This window comes from Lemur catta, chromosome 6 (assembly GCF_020740605.2).
Source record: "Lemur catta isolate mLemCat1 chromosome 6, mLemCat1.pri, whole genome shotgun sequence".
Lineage (NCBI taxonomy): Eukaryota > Metazoa > Chordata > Mammalia > Primates > Lemuridae > Lemur > Lemur catta.
Genome location: NC_059133.1, coordinates 78,675,457 through 78,695,058, shown reverse-complemented (window position 1 = coordinate 78,695,058; position 19,602 = coordinate 78,675,457). Strand labels below are relative to the sequence as shown.

General features: G+C 32.3%; 1 protein-coding gene across 1 annotated transcript in view; it reads right to left on the bottom strand.

Annotated features, from left to right (window-relative positions):
* The window catches only part of SOX5 (SRY-box transcription factor 5), a 427,434-nt gene that overhangs the window by 371,013 nt on the left and 36,819 nt on the right, over window positions 1–19,602 (bottom strand). The window lies entirely within an intron of this gene.

Here is a 19,602-nt window from a genome sequence, read left to right as displayed (position 1 = left end):
GAATGACTTAGATATGAATAATCCTCAGACTTATTCATATCTCCTTAAAGACTCCTTAAAATACTTAAATAAAAGAAAAATCCAAAGAGGATTTTTTTTTGATGAGCTAAGGCCTATATGAAAATGGGTTTAGACAAATGAACAAGAATAAAACATTTTATGTGTACTTGAGTCTGGTTCAGAATATTATCAGAAGTTAAAATTATGTGACAAATATTTTAAATAGAAAGCTCCTTTTCCTTTCATTAAAAGTTTTACATAGAAATGGAATTGAATTAAAATGCTCAATTTAAAAAAACTCTCTTGTAGTATTTATTACTTAATCTGACCTTGAAAAAGCTGTATTTTTTGTTCAACAAACAAAGAGAAATTTACAGAATCATTCATTCTTATTCTATTCCAGTGAGATGGGAGGCAAGAAAGTATTTACTAATAACCATACCACTTCCTTCATATATTTTTTTATTTACATATAAATACATAACTGATTTTTAAATTTAAAATGTGTTCCCCAGAAAAATGCCTCTGATCATTGTTGAGTAATACTATTTTTAGGGTTAGAAGTTTCAAAAGAAAAATGTATTTAAGTACTGAAGGTACTCTATTAAAAAATAATAGGACAGTAGAAGGAAACAAGGGCTTTGGAATCAGACAAATACAGATTAAAACACCAATGCTGCCCCTTACTAGCTGTGAGACTTACTTTCTCAATCTTAATTTACTCATCTTTAAAGTGAGATGTAATATCGACCTTACAAATCTTTTTGAAAATGGACTGTGTATCATATGAAAAATAACTAGTATTTAAAACAGAGGAGACATTCAGTAAACATAGCCCTTATTTATTTTACAAACTTTAAAAATAGGGTGACCCACCCATCCTCAAAAAACAAAAACAAAAAAACTCTAGCATGAGGAAAGCAGATCACCTTCTAAGAGTTTAACTGTAAAATCAACGTAAAATGCAAAGGCTCCCAATAGAGAAATGCTCCCTGCCTCCCAATATTTAACAGTTAATCAATCAAATGTATTAACAAGTGTTTTTTTTTTAATGTTAATAGTAGGGATGTTGATCAGCCAAAGAAACAGATAAAGAAGAGGAAATATTAGTAGCTACCATGTCAGCACTGTCTAAAGAAGTAGACCTGGCCTTCACATTTCAAGTATTTTTAACTATTTCCAATCCTTTACCAAGGTCTATTCTAAGTATATTCTAAGTATGGAAAAAGATGTGAAAGGCTGGAGTTCAGAGACTTAGAATAGTTCTAGTTTCATTGGCAAGACCATACAGATAACCAAATTGATATATTACTATAAATAATAACCCCTGAACACTAATTTAACTCCCACTGTTCTGATTCCATGTTCTGCAAGCAAACTTCTGATCCCATATAACGAATTTGCAAACAGAACAGACTTGAAATATTTAAGGTCTTTGTCAAATGATTTATCAGAGGAAATTAATAGAGAAACTTTTAATTATTTCTTGGTTTCACCTGTAGCTTGACTACAAGGATATTATGTCTTTGTTATACAAACCCTAGTATTTGTGGTCTGTGTGGGATTTATCATTCTTACTGGAATTAATATGTTGGTATTCTGACGTCTGCCTCAGCCTCATAATGCAATCTCTTAGTGTCTGAAAACCCTAGGCAAGAGTCAGTCTCTGGGATATCAAAGCAGAAAGCGAAATCAGCTGGCCTTTCCTAAGTTAATACAATTCTATGACTTTAAGAACCATGACTTTTCTGTTGATTTTTACTAGTATTAATATCATTATGAATATCAATTATGAAAACTGAAAGTCCAAAAGTAGATATAAGATAGATAAGGTAGACAGATAAAATATTGATACTTTTTTCAAAACTTATGCTCATTTCAATATCTAAATTAATTTTATATACAACTGGGTAAGCATTCTCTCTATATAACATTCTATGGAGCAAAAGGTTTAGGGTCTAAAATACCAAATATAAAAGAGTCATGGTGCCAGAAGGCAACTAATCCTAAAATATCATATATTTCATGTCTATTTCAATTTCACTGTCAGAGTGCTATAGAATGTTCTTAATATGTTGGACTTGAAAGTATTTTCAATATAATTCAGGTAACAGATTTCTTAAAGATTTGTTAAATTACTACAATAAAAATGATGATTATATATAAATAATAGGCTAATTCAGAAAAAGTAAAATATGTAACAAATTACATAGAACGCAATCAATCTGTTGGTCATATTATCCATATTTATTATGACTCATAGTACTTCTAAAGATATTGATAACAAAATCACCAATAACAGTAGATTCCTGAGCTTTTGTTCATCTACCAAAGGGTTTCATCTTGGACAGAGAAAAGTCTCCTTAATTTCATAGGCATTCCAGAAGGCACCACAAATTTCTATACATTACTCCTCTGAGATGTGCAGCTTACACTACGGGGTTTACATCACATGGCTGTGTTGCAGTGTGAGGGTACCTTGGAATAATTTGAGGATCTAGGCTGGTGTGTGCTCTTATGTATTTATTCAGAGATTATTTTTGTAATTCCTATGGTTAAGTGCTAGGCTTACTAATGAACAAAACTGAGACTTCAAAGAAACTGACATGAAAAAGACAAATATAATCCAATGCGAAACTGCCTGGCAGAGCTATGATGACATAACAGTGGTCTTTAACTCAGCTTTGTGTATGGTCAACAAAATCTTTTGAAAGAACTGACATTTAATCCCAGGGCAAGAAGGAATCTTCCAAATCCACAACTATTTGCTGACCACCTACAACACGTAAGACACTTCATCTAATGGAATGAAAAATGTAATTCATGGCCTGTGCTGAAAGAAACTTATGAACTGGTTGAGAAGATTTTCAATAAAAGGAGGTATAATAACGAAAGGTGACAGTTCAGTCTAAGGGCCAAATGACATTATAGTCAAGCACCTGAAGGCTTCATGAGGGCCAGAGGATTCTTGAATGCTTCACAGAATGGTTGACTAGTGGCTTTTAAGGGAAAAGAACAAATGAAAGCCTTGGGATAAATGGAAAGGGAATTTCACACACCAAGTAATGGTAAAAGCAAAGATGTAGAAATACTTCTACAAAGTATAATATCAAGCTTACTTAGGAAAAGGAGGAGACTGAAGAATTATGGATCAAATCCCAACTCTAGTCTATAACACTCCTGGATTTACTGAGTTACATGAACAAAATAGATAAGAAACATCCTCCCTTGTAGAAGCAACTTGGTTTTAAAAGGAGTTGCCTTTCCTTTACTTTCCCCTGTAGCTTTCTGTACAATCAGGCTACTCTGGTCAATATGTGATAGTAATTTTAAAACTACTGTGGTCTTTTGCTATTGGCTAAAGGCTCTCCATGTGCACTATAAACACTCCACAAGGAGGATATCCCCAAATGTGTTCAGACATGTATAGCAAATTTAAAGATATTGCAAAGGGTGTGAGACTGCAACAGAAAACTAAATCAGCGGTTCTCAACCTTTGGCTGCACATTGGAATTACCTGGAGAGGTTTTAAAAATACAGATGCCTGGGTCTCACCCCTGGAAATTCTGACGTTATTGGCTCTGGAGGGCAGACTGGGTATTAGAATTTCTTAAAGCTCTCCAGTGATTCTAATGTGCAGTTAATGTTGCAAACCATTTGTGGTTGTCAGAAGAATGTCCCCTTAACCAAGGTATCTGTGTGCTAACACTTTACATGGCAAAAAGGACTGTGCAGGTGAGATTAAGTTAAGAATCCTAAAATAGGGAGATTTTTCTGAATATTTTTGGTGAGTTTAAAGTAAAAATAAAGATACTCGCAAGACGGGGAGGCAGAAGAGTCAGAGACAGAGAGAGAATGGACAATATTATCCTATTGGCTTTGAAGATGGAGGATGAGGCCATGAGCTGAGGAATACAGACAGCATCTAGAAGCCAGAAAAGGCAAAGAAACAGTCTCCCTTAGATCCTCTAGAAGGAATGCAGCCTTCCCACACCTTGATTTTCATACTTCTGATCTCCAAAACTGTGAAGGTATACATTTATATTGTTTAAGCTACTAAATGTGTGATAATATGTTATAGCAGCAAATGGAAACTATTAAAGAATATATCACTGATTTCAACACATTGCTTTCACAGTTGGCATTTTCTCAATCTAAAATCCTCCTGTTCCAGATATATACTTGCCTTGTTCCCTCTCTTCATTCAGTTGTTTTACTCAAATTTTATTTCCTCAGTGAGGCCTTCCTTCATTACTCTCCCTAAACCTGAACCTCATTTCTTTTTTACTCCTTACTCTGTTTTGTTCATAGCCTTTATCACTTGACATATTTTATATGTATTTCTTTGTTTATTATCTGTCTCTCCCACTATAATACACAATCCAAGCAGGCATACTTTATTGTTGTTCATAGCTACTTGCCCAGTACTTAGACTACTTCCTGAACATAATAATCTTTCAATAAACATCTGTTAAATGAATAGCCACCAACTAAAACCAGCAACCCTCTGACTAAACTCTAGCTATGGATAGCTGCAAGATCTAATCTTATGAGCAATTATGCTTAGAATATGTCTTACTATTATCAGAAAAAAGGAAATCCAGTTCAGTAATAACAGTATCCTTCTTTTTAATAATTTCAATGTAAAGAAATTGGTAAGCCCTTTTTAATTATGTTTTTAAAGAATTTGTGAAAAATATTATAGTTCTATTTAAAATGTGTAAGTAAAAGACTAAAAGTTAAGTAACTTTACAAAAAAACTCTACATAGTTAATTTATAATAGACCTATTACTAAGATATCACCTACTTACTGCTTTAAATTTAAAACAAACTCTGATTAGGATATGTTCTTTGTTATAATTATTCTTGAAAATGACATGTGCAAAGTCAAAGGAATTCTGTATATGGTACAAAGTCAACAGATTCTGTGTACGGTACAACATAAAATGGAAGACTCAGAATAGAGATTGCTTTCCGTATACAGTAGTCTCCTCTTAAATTTCTTTCTTTCTCTATTTTAACCTTTGACTAGATAATCCAGAGATAAATTAAAGTCCTAGGAAGCAGTGCCTTCTACTGGCAATTCGTCTGGAAGGATAATATTATTTATCTAAGGCTTGCATTTATATATTAAAATCACAAAAAAATAAATATCTAAAAGCAGCAAACTCAAATTGTAGTTCTTCTAGACAGTCTTGCCTTCTTACCACTATGGCTGAAGCAACTTTGCCCAACCTCAAACAAAATCAGCCACTCTTGTGAGTAGCTCATGTGAAACAATAGCATTATAACCTGTACCCTTTATTCTATTGTTTAATTTTTTTCTTTTTATTAGTATATGCACTGAAACTATAATACAAGCACCTGGAACAAAAACTATTTTTAATTTCTTGAATTCTCATGACATGCAGCATGTCTTTCACTTAATAAGATTTTGTAAATACACGACCATTTTTGACCGTTTCACTTTATTTGCCTAGATTAATGCTAAAAATATGACTGTATGATAAAGATCTCTCCAAACTCCTCTGCATTTTCCTCCAAATATTCTGATCCTCTGTGCTAAATAAGATACAATAATTATCTGGCTACACAATTCCTAGCACATAGTTGGCACTCAATGTGGTTTTTTCTATGAATAAACTAATGTATTGAAAGAGTCTCTATTTTGTGTCAGGCAAATTATTTTTATGTTATGAAAAAAGCACACAACTTAGATATAACAACCCTTAAGATTTACTTTTAAGGAAGTTATAGTTTAGATGGAAATAGAGGACATATACCCACTCATCCATTCATCCATCCATTCATCCAGTAGTGGAAAAATATTTAGTGAAAGACACCATGTGTCAAGTAGATAGCAACATAATTAACAAATCAAGAAAGAATATTGTAAGGACTTTTATCAATATGAATACAATGGGACATAGATAATAGAGAGATGATGCCTCACTAAAATAATCAGAGAATGCTTTCTGAAAAATACAAGAATTCGACAGGGTAATGAGGAATGAATCAGACACAGAGGGAAGAAGCTCCCAAATAGGAGAAATGAGATTCATAAATCAAAGCAATTTACAGAATGATCTAGGACAGTGAGTAGAATGGTTTGGTTAATGGAGTAGATTTTAGGAGTGAATGCAGGTAAAGATAAAAGGTAAGGACCAGATTATACAGATCTGGTTAAAGTCTTACCAACTTTGAATAGTTACACCAAAATGACAAAATTTATACTGGAGGCAGAGGAGAACTGATGACAGTTTGTGAGCAACAGAGTAACATAATCAAAATATTAGTTTAGAAAGAAAAATGTGTAGAAGTTGGTAACTGATAGAAGGTTGAAGGTAAGAACTAAAGAAGAGGTATCAGCGGGTGAGATAAATTCAAAGATAAAGATATTACTTGATTGTATAATTTAGGGAACAATAGTGCTTATAAGAGAAACATATATATTAGAAAGAAGGCCAATTTGAAAGAAAATATGAAATTCGATGTTAGAAAGAAGTCTTTGTTGGTGGCAGGATTTAAAAAAAGAACCACAGATAATAGATAATCAGAAAATGCAGGACTTCTATGGAAGTAACTAACGTAGTGTATGTAGTCTTTTAAACACAAGAAAAGAGTTTTAAGCAATAATTATAATTATTTCTCACTGATTGGCTCTAAAATATTCTGAGTCAGTATTATCATTATTCTTATTTTAGAAAAGAAAAAACTAAGTTATAGAGTGGTTAAATATCTTTTGTTACTCTACCTGGTCTTTGCACTATACCACACAGTAGCTCAAGAATAGAATTATCTCTTCAAGAGAAAAATCATAAGAAAATAGAGTGGAGGTGGGGGGGGGGGGGCCTAAATTTTGCTGTCCATCCACCATTAAAAGACCAGTGGACAAAGAGGATCGAGCAAAGAAGACAGGTGAGGTGAGGTTAAAGTGATAAGAGAAGAATCATAATTACTCTTGTAACAGTTGTACAAAATTAAACATTCTGAATACTAACTTCTAAATTCTAGACCATGACATTTATTTAACTTATGAGTTTCATTTATTGCTCTCCCAAATACTTGTTTTTTATGTTCATTCTCTCATGTTAACTTTTAAGCATAGCAGAACACATTTTAAAAACAACGGAAAATATTTAAGAGGATGAATCTTCTTCAGGGAACACTGAATATGGATATGCAAAATAAAATAAAAATTGGCAATCCAAGGAGGATATTATATTTCTGGAAGTTATGTGTCTTACGTTTTTCTAGTAGCAAGACTTACTTGATCAGGACATTTATGTTTAATTGTCTGGTTCCTTCTGTGAGAAGACTAATCCACATTAGAAATTTAACTTCACCGTATATTAACGATTTTGTTACAATAGAATGTTACTTATCTGAGGAATCAAAACAGACCTTAAGCTCGAATGGAAAAATTTTACTTCAAATAAATGAAACAACCAACACTTCTACTTGATATATAAATAGAATTACACAAAGTTAGCATGTCACTTTATCAAAGAAAAGAATATCAGTTTCATAACTATTATCTATGAATTTCAATTATAATTATTTGTATCTTACGGTTCATGCTTTCCTTTTTCCTTGTACATGTTTTGAACATCTTTATTTTCCTAAGGTAAGAGTTAGCTTTGTGTTTATTCTGCAAGCATTCCATGTAAATTTTATAACCAAGTCTGTCATACATAATATTCAGAAGTCTTTCAAACAGAAAATTTATTTATGGTAAACATGTAGTCTTTCAAACTTTTACACCATTTTTCTTCTCTTTTCTCTAATTCCTCTTTGCCATCAGTTTCTGATATAGAACATGCCAATCTCCATACTTCTCTACCCGTTGCTTCCCACAAACAAAGACCTCATTCATTATATTGTTATTTAGAGGCATGAACAAGTTCATCAGGTCCTGGCATAAGATATAAATGGAAGTAGAAACACAGCTTTCATAGAAATATAAAAACAGACAACACAGCAATAAATAAGACTGAACTGCTTTGTAATCCTTACTATATATTTCACCAGAGTAGGGATCAACAAAATTTACCATAATATGTACATACAAAAGCAAGAATAGTTTTCGAGCTATAGCTACTTATTAAATTATTATTGTTTTGAAAGATAATCTGAGTTTATGCAAAATATTTTATTATACATTACAAAAGTTTAAACTATATCTAAAACTGTGTCATTAGAAATGTGGTCACCAACAACTTTTAAAGGGACCTTTAGCAAGGTTGTTCCCTGTGTTTATCCTGTTATATGTTTACTTTCTGAGATGTTCTCTGCATTGAGGTCAAGCACTTCATTATACTATGCCTTCCTTCTGACACAAAAGGCACCAGTTTTAACTTCTTCACCATCTTTTTGCCCTTCTTTTTGCTAGCATCACTGCTCTTACCAAATAGCTTCACTCAGCTTCTTCCATTCCACCAAAGTCAGCGATGGAAGACAGGGTAAAAATAGCAAAACAAAAAAAAAAAAAAAATGAAAAGGTACAGAGTTCCCCCAGGAAATGGTGAAAATGAAAAGAAAAAAATGTGAAATTAAGGATAGATAAGGAAGATCAGATGGCAATATGTGGACGGTTTTATATCTGGGTTCTCTGCTGTGTTCCATTGATCTGTGTCACTATTTTTGTGTCATGCCAGATCAATATCTCTCACCACTCACAAAAATTAATTTAAGATGGATAACAGATTTAAATCTAAGACATGCAGCCATAAGACTTCTAGAAGAAAATGTTGGAAAAACTCCTCTAGATATTGGCCTAAGCAAAGAATTTATGAAGAAGACCCCAAAGGCAATCACAGCAACAAGAAAAATAAATAAATGGGACTTAATTCAATTAAAAAGCTTCTGCACAGCCAAGGAAACAATCAACAGAGCAAACAGACAATATACAGAATGGGAGAAAACAGTCACATGCTATACATCTGACAAAGGGCTAATAACCAGAATCTACGAAGAATTCAAGACAATCAGCAAGAAAAAAAAATCAAACGACCCTATTAAAAAGTGGGAAAAAGACATGAACAGAATCTTTTCAAAAGAAGATAGACTAATGGCCAATAAGCATAAGAAAAAATGCTAAACATCACTAATCATCAGAGAAAGGCAAATAAAAACCACAATGAGATACCACCTAACACCAGTGAGAATGGCCTTTATCAAAAAGCCCCAAAACAGCCGATGCAGGTGTGGATGCAAATAGAAAGGAACAGTTATACACTGTTGGTGAGATTGCAAACTAGTTCAACCTCTATGGAAAATAGTATGGAGATTCCTCAAAGTACTGAAAGTAGACCTACCATTTGATCCAGCAATCCCACTACTGGGTATTTACCCAAAGGAAAAAAAAGTAATTTTATCAAAAAGACACTTGCACTCAAACGTTTATAGCAGCAAAATTAACAATCACGCAGATGTGGAAACAACCCAAGTGTCCATCAGTACATAAGTGGATTAATAAAATGTGGTATATGTAATACCATGGAGTACTATTCAGCCATAAAAAATGGTGAACACCTTTTGTAATAACCTGGATGGAAATGGAGACCACCCTCCTAAGTGAAGTATTGCAAGAATGGAAAAACAAACACCACATGTGCTCACCATTAAATTGGAACTAAATGATCAAAACTAATGTGTACATATGGCAGGAAAATTTAACAAAAATCAAGCAGGTGGGGGTGGGGAGGATGGGACCGGTAAATTCACACCGATAATGCACACTATCTGAGTGATGGACACACATAACTTTGACTCAAACTGTACAAAAGTAAGTCAGGTAACAAAAATGTATGCCCATAATATTCTAAAATAAATAAATAAATAAATAAAAACTCTTAAATACTGGGAAAAAGAAAATAAATAAATATTTTTTTTAAATAAGATAAATAAGGAAAGACTCAGAAATACCAAGTATCTGAAAGAAATGAGTGTTTCTTTATTAGTTGGACACAGGATATTTCAGAGGTGCCTGAATTAATATATCTAAAGTAAATAACAGAATTAATTTTAAAATATCCCTTTTTGTTTTGTTTTCTAAACAAGCAAGATAAGCATTTAAAAATAGTTTATGACAGCAAAATTTCATCCTACAATGATTTAGAATTCAAAATTCAATTCTTTCTTTGCTGCTGTCTTCTCTTACTGTTTCACTAATAATTGTAAATCACTAAACTTTTGCTCCAAAATTAGACCATCTTATTGGCTGATGACTACCCAGAAAATTATTTAATAAGGTTGCTTAATTATGAGTAATGTAATAGCTAGGCTATAAAGCTAAACTTTATTCAAACAAGTATATCTGCCAGCTGAAACGTCTTATCTTTATGTTTTATTATGTTATTTTAAAATTAATCCACACTTGTGCCTAAAATAGTAGCATTCCTGATAAATAAAAAGGTAGAAAGAATATTTAATTAAACTCTACTGGAATAATTCTATTAATATAATGTTCTAATACTTAGAGAAATTATTAGAGTTCATTATGATAAATCTGACAAGACTGAAGGAAAACTAGTTTAGGAGAACTTTTATGACTCCTAAATACAAAGTCACTTTCCTAACGAAAGGAGCTAGTAACAATGTTTTAAAAGAATTCTACATTGTTTTGAAAAAAGTTATCAAAACTTTTCTCATGGTTTATAAGAAAATATGGCAATAAGCACTTTCTACTTAGAAAACAGCCTAACTTTACCATTATTTGAATCATTAAAAATTGCAATAATTTTATTTTCTTATCTCAAAAAACAGAAACATTTATATTTGAGTTATTAAACATTTGATTACAGAATCTCTCTAATCATCAAATATACTAAATTTAAAAAACCAAGTCATCTTGAAGATAACATAATAGAAATGATTAAGACTTAAATGTTGAAGAGAAATTTAAGTTGTAGGTAAACTGACCAAATGCATGAGTTTAGGAGAAAACAATGCAAATCCATAAATAACAATGTGCTGTGAATTATTTTATTCATATGTTGTCATACATTTGTCATTAATCACAAACAGAAAAAAAGTTTAACCTTTAGCTATCTACAGGTTAAAAAATTCAAAGCTCTTTTGTTCTAATTATCTATCCATTACTTGGCATAATCTAGCATTAAGATCTGTGATTGTAGAACTTATTATTTATAGTTAGAGTATAATTTTTAAGGAAATAAAAAGCTTTTTCCATTTGAGCATGGGTTTTGCCTTTCTGACAGCTCTAAGTCCACAGGATGTGGAGGGATGATTTAAATTTTACATCAAAATTGTGACTGCACTAGACTTTTTCCCCTTCTCAAGGGAGGCATTGTTCTTGCCTTTCCATAACCAGGCGTGACAGCGCCAGACTGGAGTCATACGGCTGGTCTCTGAGTCAGCGTGAAAGTGCTCACCTCCTGAGTTTCCCCAGATGCTCGGCTCCTCCTGAGTCTGAAAGCTGAGCACAGAGTAGCCACATATCCCATTTCTGGGACAGACAGAGGATTGGAAGGAAGAATCTAGGAATCACTAAAAACTCTCTCCTGTAATATATGTTGTAAAAAATCTTTTATAAATAATATAAAGTATCAAAAATATAAAAAAGATCCCAAGCCCTGTATTTAATGTATGTACCCATTTTTTCTTATCTGAAAGTTCAGAAAATTGATTAACAAATTGATTAACAAAGAACTGTATGCTTTTGGGAAATAAGGTGTTAAAAAGGAAATAAAGTGTTAAAATCAGAAGCCTTCTGGTTTTTTCTGAGACATGCGATGGCCACATGTATAAATTTCAGGTTATAGACAGCAAGATAGACACTGAAAGAATATTATGTGCAATGTTTATCTATTCTCAAAATCTCTAATAAGATATCTTTTAATACTATCTGTAGAATCCTTGCAACAGGGACAATCTTTTCTGCTCTCCATCAGAACAATTGCTAGTGTAAAAGAAATTAATTCAGTTTATATTGCTCTATCCTTGAATTAATCTGTCAGGGAAGTTTGGAAGGTACCTGTATCTTGTATAAATATGCAACCATGTGTGTCTGGGGATGTGAGGAGAAAAAGACAGAGAGGAAGAAAAAATAAAGAAAGAGGGGGAGAAGGAAGAGGAGAAGGAGGAAGAGGAAGAAAGAGAAAATGTACTATCTAATGATATGTTAATGGTATTAATATTCTTTTCTTTTTTTATGCAATCCTATTAAGGATTGGACCACACCACCTTAATTTAAACATAATCTGATGCTAACAACTTTCATTGACTATATAATTCAAAACTATTTGGTTGAAACTTTTGTGTATAATAAAGGAAAAAATAAAGTAGCAGCAAAAACTCCTCCTAGTTTAACCCATGAAAAGGAAAGCTAAATGATATGTAATTCCTAAATATTACTACTACAGTGAGTAGTACTAATCTCTTAGTAATTCCAGTCAATTTTTTATGGTATCCTCATGAGAATATATTAATGTCTACATATATTCACAAGTGCATGTATATGTGGGCACTTTTATAATAACAAAAATAGTTCACCATATTCATAGTGAAAGAAGATGGATTTTTTATGAACATCACTGATTAGGTGAGGTGCATATGCAAAAAAATTAGTTTTGAGTAAGAAAAAATATATATTTAGGATTAATGATATTGAATTTTCTGTAAAAATATCATTTCACTTGTTTTAATGACTTGGTCATTTTGACCCTTTCAGCACTTCATAGTTTCTATAATGGCAGAAATGCAAAATACGAAATAAAATTTTATTTTCCAAAATAATATCTTTAAGTACTCATTTTGAGCCTCCTTCCCTGTCTCCTTATCTGAGCTTCCTCTTAAAGTGCCCCCCACTCCTGCTCGCTCCCTCCCCACATTACTAAGTCTAAATAAATACCAAATTGTTCCATAATCAAAAGTGACTTATTCTTAGCATGGTGTATGTCTTGAAATAAAATCTGTGGCATGTTTAATTTATTTAAGATCTAATAATGATGACAAAAATAATTAAGTAACCAGTCCAGTTTTAACTTCTTTTGTTTTCAAAGGTCATTGTGAAATCAAGCAAGTTAAGCTGTCTAAAGCAAACCTCTTGAGAATGTTTTCCCCTCTAGCAGAAATGAGCAAGGAGGCTCACAGCTAAAAGGAACACTGAACATCAGCATCAGATTTGCTGAGAACTAACTGTCTAAGTAGTCCAATGAAGAGCAATATTATGACCCCCTACCTTCTTTGGAATCCAAATAACCCTGACAAAGGGTAGTTTATACATTGCTAAATTCTAGTCAATTTAGGGGGATCACTTTTTCTTTTCATGCCTCATGTAGAATTCATTGCAGCCTGTTTCTACAGCAGCTGTTGAAAAACGTACAAAGTAGAAAATATTTGTTATATTTAAAATAGACAGCAAAGAACACATACATAGTGCACAAATCTTTCCTAGAACAACAGCTTCTGATGTGAGAGATGGGCATACTAGACAAACATAAATTTTCTCAACTTCACAGCAAAAATGAAGAATTTGTCATCATAATCATGAAAAGTCCAAAAGTAAGGGTGCAGTGCCAAAGACGATGAGCATCTATCAACCCAAACTCCAAAACAGCGGGATGCAGCTATGGTTGATGTTATAAGAATACTGAGCCTCTTCATTGGCTCCTTTCATGCCAAAGCTCCTTTGCTTGGATGAATATGAATTAAATCCATAAGCTTTCATATTTTTCTAGCTTGACCTCTAAACTCATTTTATGTCTTAACTGTTTATCTTCTTTCACCATTAATCTTTCTGGTTTTAGCACATTCCCTGTTGTTTTTAGAAAAAAAAAAAAAGTTTAAAAGCATGGTTCATACTGCCACTGTGGACAAGTTAAGAATGTTAGCTCTTTTCTATAAATGGGTAAGAACAGTTCAGTAGTAACTGAAAGGCTACCAGTTTCCTGCCCGTGAAATAAAAATTCAAAGGGTATGGCATATTCCGTAGAGAAGAAAATCATCAAACTCGTGCAATGGTATGACAAGTATAAACACACAAAAAGATCTCAGTACAAGGTTTGTACTAGTTTTTAAACACAGCTAACAGTAATGTCACTATTAAGTTCGTATTTGTTTGCATTTTAAAAGTATGTCATATAGATAAACCTTTTGAAATAAATAGCTTTTGTAAATGCTTTCTCTTTTCAATTGGTTCTAAGACTTAGCACACACAATGTAGCTATTTTCTGAAATGCTGTCACTATAATAGAAATATCTAATTTGAGATTATAATTTCAGATGGTGATATAAGTGAGTTCATTCCCATTGTTTTTTAAAACATAGCTGATAAGAAATTTTACTGTTTAACACAATCAATTTGCCCATATCACCACAAAATCTGTCAGTACAAAAATTAAACATCTTAAAGGTGTTCACTTCACAAATCTGTAAAAGAAAAAGTATCCAAACAAAAGCAAAACCTGCAAGCTGGAATCCTGCACTTCGATACGGTGTTTACCATTTACCATTTTATAGGTGCTCTGTCTGCCATCTTTTCTCCTGTTCTCTACTGTTTTCCCCAAAGCTTAACAAAGGCCCAGCTGTATAAACCAGTCCTGTCAAAGAGCATAGTTAAGGGATGGATAAAACAGGGAGGGGTGTCTAACATGCTGACCACTGTCTGAGCTTATGAGGATAAAGAAGCCTTGATGGAGAAAAGTAATCACCCATTCCTGTTTTCTTTTTTTTTTTTAACCTCATTACCACATGCTAGAACATTTTTTTTCCACTACCCAAACACCCCCATTCCTAACCCCGACAACTGAAAGAACTTGTGTTCCAAAAGGGACTGAATTCTCCCCAACCACTCCTTCCCTCCTCTTTTTTTTTTTTTTTTTTGTTATTGTTGTTGTTTTTTTGGGTTTTTTTGTTGCTGGCAAGCTTATGGAGGCACGATCACTTAAAGACTTCTTAAAATACTGGTTTCTTCTCCATGACACCATCCACACACAGTTCCCTGAAATCATTTTTAATGGATATATTAAACTTGCTTTGGATTCCTTTTTACCAAAATATTATCAACAGCTTTTGATTTCAAGATAGTTATTTATGCTAAGGATGCTAGAAAATGATACATTACTTTGTAAAGCATATATAATTAAGGTAGAATGAGTACTGAAATCTAGGGTATATATCTTACATTTTAAAGAATGTGTTTCTCGTACAATACGTATTTCAAATGGAGCTGGCTAAGTGCACACTCAGACTGTGTAGCAACTGTGAGATGATTCTGAAATTTAAAGGAAAGTTTAGGCTGAGCTAATTAATCCTTTCAAAATCCTAGTTCTCATGTGTCCAAAAACATCAAACCATGGGGAAGATTTTCCAGAGATTTAAATACGCATTTCCTATTTTCAAGTTTGTCATTCTTGCACACTATGTTGACATTATTTATAAAGGAATGAAGCCAAATCCCCACAAAGATAGCTACCATAACCACATTGGTTAAAGAGTCAGCGAAACATATTAAATACCCAAGGAAATCCCTGGGCAAGAGCCACCAGACCTATATGGAGAGAGCTGTATCATCTGTAAAGTTAGTTCTATTTCAGGATGTCCTTTGAGGTTGGGACAAATATTTGAACATTATTAAATCCTCTATTTATCCAAAGATTCCTGCAGCTGCAGTGCAAGGCTTCTTCACACTGTCCTGTCAATGACCTAAAGGGATTATCCTTTTTTAGATGGGGTAAAATGGGATTCCTTCTCCAATCTGTGTACTTTTCTATTCAACATGAAATGTATATTTATAATACAAAACATAGTCTCCTTGGTGTAAACTATCACCCATAGCTGCTTTACAGTCTACCTCTTCCCATGTTGATGGCTGGTGTAGGTACAATAGCCACAGCCGCTCATATTCCAGCTTGCTTCGTGTGGTAGTTTACTTTCAGAAATAATTAATTACCCTCAGATATTTGGCTTTTATGAAACAAACTGAACATACCAAAATGTATCAGAAACGATACCTGCCAATGTCATATTGAAATCATATACAGAATTTAAATACAAAGGGAAAAAAACAAAAATATACTACATTGCAAAAGAAAGCAATATTTAAAAACTCTCTTCTTTACCATCATGAACTTCTGACCTTGCCTTTACTGAAAATACTTAACTGTCCAGAAATACATGTAGATGATCTATCCAATATTTAAAAAACCCAACAATATATTATTTTGGAAAATAAAACTAAACTACTAAAGATAGCACCATTCTGTGACATCTTAAGAAATACTAATTAAAATGATTATTAAATATAAACCAAATTTCCTCAATTTAAATATATTTCCCAAAGAGAATATTTGTTTATATTGGAGCATGTCTGTTTTACACAAATGGTATCAGAATCTTAAATCTGCTTAAACTTGCTCTGTTTTCTTCCATCTCTGTACATTCTTGCTGTTTTAAATGACTTACTAATAAAAACCTATAATGATTCAAATCTCTCTGGAAATGTGTTTTAAAAGAATGTGTACCTTTTGTTCTTTATGTTTCCTTTCAAAGAGCAGTAAGAACAACAGTATTGTGAGAGAAACCTAAAGATATTTTCTAGGGCATATCTATACAATTTAGTTTCAGAGAAGTATGAATGACTCTCACTATTTACACTGCATTGATATGTGCCAGTCACTGTGCTTGATGCTTTATATGTATTATTTCTGGTCATCAGAACAACTCTCTATTGAACAATAAACATAAATGTAAGAGCTAAAACTATACACTATTTAGAAAGAAACATAGAAGTGTATCTTCATAACCTTGGATTAGGCAATGGCTTTTTAGATTCAGTGCCAAAAACACAGGTGACAAAAAAACTAGATAAATTAGACTTCATCAAAATTGAAAACTTCTGTGCTGAATATGATAATAACAAGAAAGTGAAAGGACAACCCAAAGAATAGAAGAACATACTTTCAAATCATATATCTGCTAAGGGACTTATATACAGAATATATAAACTTTAGAATTCTGAAATTCACATACATACACACACAAACTATTGTACAATTCTTACAATGAAAAGAGAAATAATCCATTTTAAAAATGGCCAAAGGAACCAAATAGACATTTCTCCAAAGAAGATATACAAATGGTCAATAAGCACATAAGATCCTCAAAATCATTAGTAATTAAGGAAATACAAACCAAAACCACAATTAGATGCCATTTCAAATCCACTAGAATGGATAAAATAAAAAAGACAGACAATAACAAATGTTGGAGAAGATGCGGAGAAATTCGAACCATCAAAGATTACCGTTAAGAATATAAAATTATGCAGCCACTTCAGAAAACAGTTCACAGTTTCTAAAGAGTTACCATACAACCTAGCAATTCCCCTACTAAGTAAATACCCAAGAGAAATGAAAACATATGTACGTGAGAAAACTTGTACATAAAAGCGCACAATAGCATTATTCATAATAGGCAAAAAAGTAGAAACAACCCAAATATCTATCAAATGATGAATGGAAAAACAAAATGTGACATATCCAGACAATGGAATATTATTTGATAATAAAAAGTAATGAAGTACTGATAGATGCTACAATATAGATGAACCTTGAAAACATTTTGCTAAGTGAAAGAAGCCATTCACAAAGGACTATATATTGTATGATTCCATTTGTATGAAATGTCCAGGATGGGCAAATTAATATATTGAGAAAGTAGATTGGTGGTTGTCTAGGGTAGTGTGCATGTGTATGGGGGCAGGAGGATGGGGAATAACTGCTAATGGGCACCAGATGTCTTTTAGAGTGATGCAAATATTCTAAAAAATTAGACTGTGGTGATGGCTGCACAATTCTGAATATATTAAAACCACTGAACTGTTCACTAAATGGGTAAATTTTATGGTATGTGAATTATATTTTAATAAAGCAATACATTTTTTAAAAACTACAAAACAGACATTATCGGCTCCAATTTTCCTATAGAGACTGGCTCAGAGATGTCACATAAGTTAATAAAAATCTCACTGTCAGAAAGTGGCCAAACTAGAATTTGGGGCTATACCTGCTCCAAATATTATCACATTTTCATTAATAATTACAATTCAAATAAAATTGACATTTCCCCAAAGAAGCAGAAATATATTTCCCAGTTCTACATGTTTGTTTGAATGCAAGCTTTTATTGAAACTGTTATTAGACCCACGCTAGGTAAATGTTTTTTCTTCTCCTAAATTTTCTTTTTTTTTCTTAACTTCTTTTATTTTTTAAAGCACCTTCTATGCAACATCGTCTTCTTACACCTATGATAAGCAAATATTTGATGATTGGTCTAAAAAGAAAACATTGTATAGATTTATAATTCATTCCTAATGCTTACATACAGCAGAAAATATCCTGTTCCCCCATATGTTCCCAATGGTAGATTATCAATTTTTATTATGATTCTTACTAATTTCTTCATTTAAATGTTTAGAAAAGGTAATATGGGTTATCTTACTGTCCAGTTGTTCAGTCTCAACCTGTTTTTCCCAGCCTTTCAGTCTTATTAACAAAGGTAAAATTACAGGAAGGTAACTTAACTTTCAGTTTATCAGAGGAAACTTATCAAGGAATCACAGCCTTTGTAAATAATTTCTGGAACAATCTCCACAATAATTATTATTAGCTGTTAATCTGTGTTTCTTCCATTTCCAGAGCTCCATATTAATTCATTTTATATGAAATCAACTATTGTTGCTACTAGTCTTACAAACATTTTAAAAAATGTTTCAGAGGGGAAGCAAAATGGATAAGCCGACTGTTTTAAAATTTTTTCATAGTAGTTTGTTTACAAATACATTTCCACCATTATAAAAGTAGAACACAAACATCAATTATTAATATCCCATGATATGTTCCATGATGTTTTTCACTTATGATAGTAGTTTGAATTAATTAAGGGTAATTCGAATAGGCTTAATTAAATAGACATTGATTTGCCAGGACACGTAATTTTAAACCAATTTGGAACTCAGGATTTCCTTGAGATACATCTTTCTACAAGTGTTTCAATTTTTATTCCCTTAAAAATAATTTAAACTCTATCATGGTAGAGGAGAAAAAAATGAATTAGAGGGAAGGGACACAGACATTTGGGTGATAACAATAACTACAAAATATGTAAATGTGAGTAGTAAAGCAAAAGAGTTTATTGATTCCCAGGGACCCAGATATTAAAAATATCAATTACTATTCTCATTACTAATTAAATGAATTGTTTTTAAAATCTGTGCTAGTAGTTCACATTTATTCATTTTTATCTCCCTTCAAATGTTCCTTAATTTTTGCGCTGCAGTTAAGTAAGCTACTTGCAAATTCTAGATTTAAATACAAAATCTTATATTTCAGGCCTTTATAAACATTACAGAAACCCATCTAATAAACTTTTAACCATATGAAACTTTTAAACCAAAACTAAATTGAGTTTATTATTGGACTGTAAACTCTTTGAGACACAAACAATATTATTCATTTTTCAATCTAATGTAAGATCTAACATACAGCATAAGAAATCAAAGTAGAGGCATGAAAGTAATATTTAAAAGCATGAGCTACGATTAGACAAATGTGGTCAGGGTCTTAGCTATGCTCTTT